Source organism: Equus quagga, chromosome 15, assembly GCF_021613505.1.
Source record: "Equus quagga isolate Etosha38 chromosome 15, UCLA_HA_Equagga_1.0, whole genome shotgun sequence".
Classification (NCBI taxonomy): Eukaryota; Metazoa; Chordata; class Mammalia; order Perissodactyla; family Equidae; genus Equus; species Equus quagga.
In genome coordinates this window covers 36,274,559-36,283,074 of record NC_060281.1, presented here as the reverse complement: position 1 = coordinate 36,283,074, position 8,516 = coordinate 36,274,559, and the positions used below count along the sequence as shown (strand labels likewise).

General features: G+C 43.6%; 2 non-coding genes across 2 annotated transcripts; one reads left to right on the top strand and one right to left on the bottom strand.

Moving 5' to 3' along the window:
• Positions 1-6,595: 6,595 nt before the first annotated feature.
• TRNAF-GAA (transfer RNA phenylalanine (anticodon GAA)) lies at positions 6,596-6,668 on the bottom strand. Its single transcript has one exon. It is a non-coding gene; the product is annotated as a tRNA-Phe (tRNA).
• A 487-nt stretch (positions 6,669-7,155) lies between these two features.
• Positions 7,156-7,227, top strand: TRNAE-CUC (transfer RNA glutamic acid (anticodon CUC)). The gene has a single exon. It is a non-coding gene; the product is annotated as a tRNA-Glu (tRNA).
• Positions 7,228-8,516: the final 1,289 nt, after the last annotated feature.

Genomic DNA, 8,516 nt, shown 5'->3' with positions numbered 1-8,516 from the left:
CTCTGTTTTACTTCAAGCGTTCTACCACTGACCAAATCCTGTGAATTCTACCTCCTCAGTACTTCTTGAATCTGGCTCCTTCATTCCTCTGCCAGATTCTACTACTGTTTTACTTGAGACCTTTCCCCTCCTGCTCCTCCCTCTGTGTCTTTCCTCTATTTCTGCAACAGCCTACAATCCAGTTTCTTTACTTCTAGCATTGCTTGTCTCCCATTGTTTCTCTACGCAGAGCTGTCACCCACAGGTGCCCTGCAAAATACATGTTTGGAGAAGGTGAATGGGGCTGAAGCATGACCTGAGCTCTGAAAACCAAGCCATGAGTCCTTGGAGAGAGGTAGCACTTTCCATTTTCTGTACTTCATCAGCCCTAAGGGTTGCTTTTTAGTCAGTCATTCACCAAAGTGGGTCATTATTACATAATTTGCACAAAGGCACTCTGTGTGCTAGCTGCGGCCCCACTTCCACAGTACTGGCAGGACAAGCTTGCAAAAATACCAGTTACACTGACCTTTATGTTCAGAAGGATACTTCTCTGTCTCCCCATAGCCTTTGAGGTAAAGTCCAAAGTCCTTAGCATTGTCAAGGTACAGCTCACAACGTGTTCTCATTATCTACTAATATGTAACAAAGAATTACAAAACATAGTGGCTCATGGTTTGGGTCCCCTAGAGATATTCACTAATCTCTGGGACCTGTGAATGCTATCTTATGTGGTAAAAGGGACTTTGCAGATGTGGTTAAAGTTAAGGCTCTTGAGATGGAAAGATGATCCAAGTCACAAGAATTCTGAAAAGTGGCAGGGAAAGCAGAAGAGTAGATAAATAAAACCATTTTATTATCCCTCTCGATTCTGTTGGGTTGACTGGGCTCATCCGGGCAATTCTGCTCCATGTGATGTCAGCGAGAACTCCAGTTCTCTGAGGATTTGATTGGGCTGGAATGTCCAAGATGGCTCACTCACGTGATTGGCAGTAGCAGTTGATGTTTGTGATACGCTAGGAGCTCATTTGAGGCTGTTGTCCAGAGTGTCTAGCCATGGCCTTTCCATGGCTTGGACTTCTCACATTATAGTGACTGGGTTCTGAGAGAAATCTTCCCAAGACTGAGCATTCCAAGAAACCAAGTCAGAAGCTACAGAGGTTCTTATGACTCAGGCTTGGAACTGGCACAGTGTCACTTCGATGAAATTCTATTAGGTCAGCCAAGATTCACTGTGGGAATGGGCTATGCAAGGGTGTGATTACTGAGGGACATGCTACCTTGTGGTCAGTTTTGAAGACTAACTACCATACAAGGTAACTCTTTTCCCTTGCAGCCTCATCTTCATCTTATTCCTCTTGGCCCATGTACTTTTGATTCTCTCTGATCAGGTGTAATTGAAAACTAGGAACTAGTGATTTTCTCAGACACTCACACCTTTTCAGCTTCGCACCTGCTGATGCTTCATGGAAAGAATCTTTCTATGGCCTTCTATAATTCTGACACTCAATTCCAACGTATGAGTCCCCTCCCTCCCGCCCCCCATACCACCAAGCAGTTCTCTGACACCAGTTGGGTGTCCTACAAGTCAACTCAATTCTGACACTCACCTACCCAGAGATAGCATCAGATTCCGCAGGAGAAGGGCTCAGTCCCACAAGACTGCCCTCCACTTCAGACGTTAATTGAAAATCCAAGTTGATACCTGTGCTTCTGAATGAAAGACCCTCCTCTTTGGGTTAGATTAATTTGCTAGAGTGGCTCACAGAACTCAGAGAAAGAGTTTACTTACTAGATTACCAGTTTATTATACAAAGATATAACTCAGGAATAGTCAGACGGAAAAGATGCAAAGGACAAGGTATGAGGAAACAGCACGAAGCCTCCACGTCCTTTCAGAGTACATCACTCTTCTCAAAGCCCCACATGTTCACAGACCTGGAAGCTCTCCAAGTCCTATCCTTTTTGGGTTTTTATGGAGGCTTCATTATATAGGCATGATTGATTAAATCGTAGGCCATTGGTGATTGAACTCCATCTCCAACCCCTCTCCCTTCCCTGGGAGGTTGGGGTGGGACCAAAAGTTCCAACCCTTTAATCATGTGGTTGGTTCCTCTGGCAACCAGGTCCCATCCTTAGGTGACCTAGGGGGCTTTCCAAAAGTTGCCTCGTTAACATAACAAAAGTCACCTTTCTGGTTCTCTACACTAAGGAAATTCCAAGTGTTGTATGAGGTCTGTCCCAGGAATGTGACTGAAGACCAGATATATATTTATTATTACAAGTCACATTTATCACACCTTCCTTACCTGCCTAATTATAGTTCATCTTTAAGACTCATTTTAGCTATTACCTCCAGTTAACCATCCCTGTCTTAGGTTAGGTACCGGTATTGGTGATTCTCTCTGCCCTTACATCCATGGAAGAATATATGAGTGCATCTTAATTCTCACTGATTTACTCGTCTGTATTCTTTATCGGGCCATAAGCTCCTTAGAAGAGTGCACCTTGTACTCTCAGCTTCCCCGGATGGACCTAGTATAGATGACACAAAGAAGGGTCTCAGGAAATGTTGGCTGACGGAAGTAGTGATAGAACAATTCTCTGCATATATTTATTTATTACCACAAAATGGAAATGTACCCAAAATGACGTTGTACAAACGTCATGGTTTCAACCATGCCAAAACTTGTGTCTGTGTAAGGACAAGACATAAAAAAGAAGAAGGGAACTGTCCATATTCACTTGTGGAGCTGGAACTGTGGGTATCCTTTATTTTTCTCTTTACTCTAATGTTCTAATATCATAATGCTGTGACTGTTAAAATAAAGGAAAAAGTGTAGAGCCGTCAGGTTCCAAAGCCTCCACAACCTTGTCATTTGCAGGACGGGCCGCTGATCAGCAGCATTGGCCTAACCTGGGATTTTCTTAGAAATGCAGAATCTCAGACCCCTACTCAGACCTACAGCATTTAGCAAGATCCGCATGTGATTTCAGATACACATCGAAGTTTGCGGAGCACGCTCGGTGCTCAACACAGTCCTTCACATTTTCCCCTTATTAAATTTATGGTCATTTGTTTAACTGACCTTTTGGCAGAGATTCCGAGGACAACGTGACAAGGGAAGCTTATTCTCATCTCTGCCAGTGCTTTCTGTATCTCTTCATCTCCGTTCTATCAGCCACTTCTGGCAATCTAGAAGAGGCAGCGGGCTGGGTATACAGGAATCGCCGCGCAGGTCGCGCCGCCCAGCGCTGCACGGCCACCGGCCGCAGCCTCCAGGCCCGCCGCGCCGCCCCACCCAGCGCCGGGCGCGGTGGCGCGCGCCTGTAATCCCAGCTCCTGGGGAGGCTGAGGTCGGCGGATCGTGGGTGCCCGGGGGTTCGGAGCTACGGCGCTGTGTAGAGCGGGCGTCCGCACCGGGCCTGGCACCAACATGGGGTTCCCGGGGGAGCCCGGGGGTACCAGGTTGTCTAAGGAGGGGGGGACCCGGCCCAGGCCGGACACGGAGCAGGTCAAACTCCCCGTGCTGGGCGGCGGTGGGACCGCGCCTGCGAGCAATGCCTGCAGTTCCGCCCGGACATCCGACGAGACCCGGTCTCTTTTCTTTAACTTCTTTTTAAAGGCTTTTCATTTTTAAAGTCGTTATTCTCCAGCATTATTTTTGCACATAGCAGACCACCTGACTTGACCGGTGGGGCGGTGTACCTAACAGTACATAGTACTGTTAAAAGGTAAACTGAGGCACATTAAACATTTTAAGAGTTTATTTGAGCAAAAATTGATCCCAATTAGACAGCATCCAATCTAGCCCATAGAAAGAAGCTCCGAGGAGCTATAGAGAATGAAAGACTTTTATAGGCAGAAGGGAGCAGGAACAAGGAAGTTATACTAGGCAAAAACAAACAAACAAAGCGAAAAAACGTTGGTTATTGCAAGGTTACTTTCCTTTAGGGAATGGCAGGGGTCTCTTAGGCGGATTACCTAACTAGTGCTGGTCAGGTGATTCCTGATTGACTGATTTAAGATTCCATTTCTGACAGAGCTGCAACTGTAATCAAGTCTTGGTTTGGTGACTTGGGACTTAGCATAAGCGACTCCATTTTGGGCCTGTTGTTTTGTTTTGTGTTTTAACACTAACCTATGCTTGATCTTTAAGTTTTGTGCACAGGGGAGGGTGATGCAGTCAGAAACTCCTCTTAGAGGCTATCCTGGGGATTTCTCCACTCTGTGCTGGGCCTTTCCTAAAACAGTAAGACTGTATTGCATGTTGTAAATACTGCTACCTAAGAACTGCATTGCACGACAACTATATAATCCAGGACAGATTTGCAAAAGGTCTTTTCAGGGACTTCTCACACAAAAACTTGTACATGAATGTTCTTATTGGATTGGACAAAAGACCTAAAGAGAGTTTTCACCAAAGAAGATAGATAGTTGGCAAATAAGCAAAAGAAACATCATTAGCCACTAAGGAAATGCAAATTACAAACACAATGAGGCATCACTATACACCTATCAGAATGGCTAAAATAAAACTAGGGACAACACCAAATGCTGATGAAGCTGTGTACATTGCTGGTGGGAATGTAAAATGGTGCAGCCACTCTGCAAAACAGTTTGGCAGTTTCTTTAAAAACTAAATACACAAGTCAATACCATCTAGCAGTTGTACTCGTGGGCATTTATTCCAGAGAAATGAAGACTGATGTTTACATAAACACCTGTATGCAAATATTTATAGCAGCTTTATTTGTAATAGTTGAAAACTAGAAACAACCCAAATGTCCTGGGGGAATGTTCAAATAAACTATGGTAAATTCATATGGCAGAATACTACTCAGAAATAAAAAAGAACGACCTATTGGTTTACCCAACAACCTGGATGAATCTCCAGAGAATTATAGTGAGTGCAAAAGCCAATCACAATAGGTTACATACTGTGTGGTGTCATCTATGTATTACTCTTGAAATTACAGAGTTATAGAAGTGGAAAGCAGATTAGTGGTTGCCAGATGTTGGGGCGCGGGAGGAAATTGAGTGTGGCTATGAAAGCGCAACATGAGGGATCCTAGTGTTGATGGAAAGGATCGGTATCTTGATTTTATCAATATCAATATCTTGGTAATGAAATTGTGCTATTGTTTTGCAAGCTGTTCCCATTGGGGGCAACTAGGTAAAGGGTACATGGGATCTCTCTGTATTATTTCTTATAACTGCATGTGAATCTACAATTATTTAAAAATTGAAAATTTAGTTAAAAAAAGATGGAGATCATGACACTGAGAAGTAGCCATTTTTAAAGCGTCCTTAGAAGTGGGGTGGGGGGGGGAGGGAGATTAAAACAGAGCATCCAGAGAGTATAGAGAAGAATGGGGGAGAGTTGAGTCCCAAGGTCCAAAAGAAGATTGCTTCATGAAGGAAGGGTTGTCAATAGTTTGCAACCCGCACAAATTAAGTTTAGGGCTAAAAAAGCGTCAAGGCATTTGAAAGTTGGGAAGTTGATGGTAATGGTATCCTGCGATTAGAAGGCAGAAATCAGCTGATGAGCAACTGATGAGGCAAGGAAGTGGAGACAAATACTGCTCTTGCAACAAGTTTGATGGTGAGTGGAAGGAATAAGTCTAAGGAAAAAGCATGAGGGCAAGACAGGAGGGCATGTGTTCTTGTTTTGTTGTCTAAAGAGGGAGATTCAGGCATTCTGTAGTTTGAAGAGAGGCAGGTAAGAGAGAAGGATCAAAGACACAAGGGCAGAATGGAAGGGGAAGAGGTGTCAAAAGCTCAGATGGAGTATTAATCAGCCTTGGAAATGAGGGAAAACTTTTGCTCTGAGTAGGAAGGAAGAGGTTGAGATATGTTGACACAGCAAAATCAGGAGGCAGGGAAAAAGGAGGCCAAGGGAGTATCCTGGCTCTCTTCTCTCCTGCAGGGCTCAGCTTTGACACCACCACTTCCTGCCAGGAACCACCTCTTCAGCTGCACTCAGATGGCTCTCTGTTCCAGGAATCTTTCCTTGTTTCCTCAGTTTCCCCTGCCTTGCCTCTCTCTCTTCAGAGTTGCATGTGAGTCCACTTAATAAATGTTCATTGAAGGGACATGAAACCAAGAACAAAAGGTAATTGGCATCCCTCATATTAAACTTCTCTTTTCCATATCTATCTAGAGGACCAGTCTCCTTTCCTGAGAGAGATAAGATTTGGGGGAAGCAGGGGATCATGAAGTAGAAATGAACAGGAGGAAGAGAAATCCTTTGGGGCCCCTTGATTTTGGCTTATGGATGTTGGAATAACTTCATGGGAATGAAGAAGGAGTAGGTTTGGAGAAAAAGGAAAATGGCATAAGTGGAACAGAGCCCGAAGCCAGAAAGAAGATACTAAATACTACAAAGAAGGGAAAGTGGTTTTCCTTCATCACGTTTGACCCTGTCTCTTTTATCTAGTGAGATGTTGAAGACCATACCTAGGCTTCTCCTACTGGAAGAACCGTTTCACTCCGCAATCTTCTTGTGCCTTTGAAATTTGAGAAAAAACCTTCCTCTTTTTTTCAGTTCAACGAGTATTTTCATATGTGTACTGAGTTATTTTAATAGTCAAGGTCTAAAACAAGGTGTCCTTCTGCCGAAACCCGGGATCGAACCAGGGACCTTTAGATCTTCAGTCTAACGCTCTCCCAACTGAGCTATTTCGGCTCCGCCCACGCTGTTTTAAAAAAAGCCGTAAAGGCTTTATCATTTAGGTTTTATTCTTCGCTAAATACACGTATATTTTAAACACATACCGTAGCATGCACTTTGAGGAAACAAAAGATAAATTAAGAAACGGTTTTCGTCTTCGAATGGTTCACTAGTTTACGAGAATAAAGACAAGAAGACAATTACAAATTAATGACATTTGAACTGCCGTGACGACTTAGTTAACAGTTTATTCGCGGCTGAATGCACAGATCCGGAGCAGAAAAAGGCTCCGCCCAGCTACGTGCCTCCTGATCACTCTTTCTTTGGCGTTGCTACACTTTCCTCTTGTCCAGATTTTGTTGGTTGGTGTAGAACAGGAGGTCCACGAATAAATGAATATGATTTTTGAACGAATTCGTTGGTAGATTGGGAAGAGGGAACCACGGGTGTACGTATGGAGTCTTCGCCTTGTTAAGTCTAATTCCTGAACCGTCTTACACCTTCCCTGGTGGTCTAGTGGTTAGGATTCGGCGCTCTCACCGCCGCGGCCCGGGTTCGATTCCCGGTCAGGGAATACGGTTGCTTTTTTCATTCTCCGGCCTACATATTTTCACTCACGGCGAAGAGGAAACTTGTAAAGACTAAACATTAAATTGCATGCAAGGTAACAATTAATTTTCATATGAGGTGTTTTCTGCCTAGTTCTGCAACAGTTTTGGTATCCGAAGTGCAAAATAACAATCGATGTAATTTTCAATGATTTTTAAAATGTCCATGAGCTCTTAACCTCCCGTTGACCGAGAGCTGGGCACTAGTTTTCTAAGTGCTCTAAAATTTTAACTCATTAAATTGGATGATTCAGTGAGCGGGAAATTTTGGAGGCAGTTGATTAACTTTAGGAATAGGTTGAGATTAGCATAACCCGTTGAAAAGACATTTACGAAGATGAGAGAGAGGAAATGGGGAAGTCATCTCCCTGAGATTTGTCTTAGTTGTCTGTGCGTGAGTTTATGAATCCCGGAGAGCGGCTGGAATTTTGAAATGCGCTCCCTCTCCCTCAGATTTTTCGTCTCATTGCTACAGGGGGGCGCTGGGGGATCCCCCTAGAAATACCGACACAGTAACGTAGTCCTATGCCAAAGCGGTTTCGGGGCTGCCTGATCTCTCAGCGCCCCCACCTGTCTTCCCCCGTGAATGCACAATTTGTCTGGGGTTTCCTGAGAAAGGGAATAGGGGAAGGCTATAGTATCAACAGTAAAAGGCTGTCACAAAACTGAGAAACAGGCAAACGATGCATCCAGCATCTCTGAATGCAGACCTGAGAAATTTACTGATAGCTACTTGAGAAAAAGCAGACTGTTATTTTCCTGATTTTTGACAAGATTTGGTGCCTCTGTGCTAATTAGCTCCTGTCTGACAGTATTGGAGCACAAATCTTTGTTACTTTGTTTGTCTAAATAGCAGCCACAGATGTATTGCTCATTATTTCCTTCTCATTTCTTATAAAAGTTAGATGCACATACGACCTCTCAGCAAACTTCCAAACAAAGATCGCGGTGCCCCTGATCTTTACAAGAGATGGGGACATGATGTTTTTATGACCATGTTAAATGAAGCAGTACTCTTTTTCTAATTAATTGCACATTTCTTGCTCTTCCCCAACCCCCATATATAAATTCACAAATTCCAAAACGTCTTTGAGCTGGGACACTCCTTTGTCATTTTGCCAATACCCTTCTTGGGTTAATAAACTTTGACACATATGTAAGATCAATTTGTGTAAGAAATTTTGTTTTGACATAAGCATAAAAGTAGTATGGTTTGTCAAATTCCTATATATACTGAAGCTATTCTGTGTCTTTT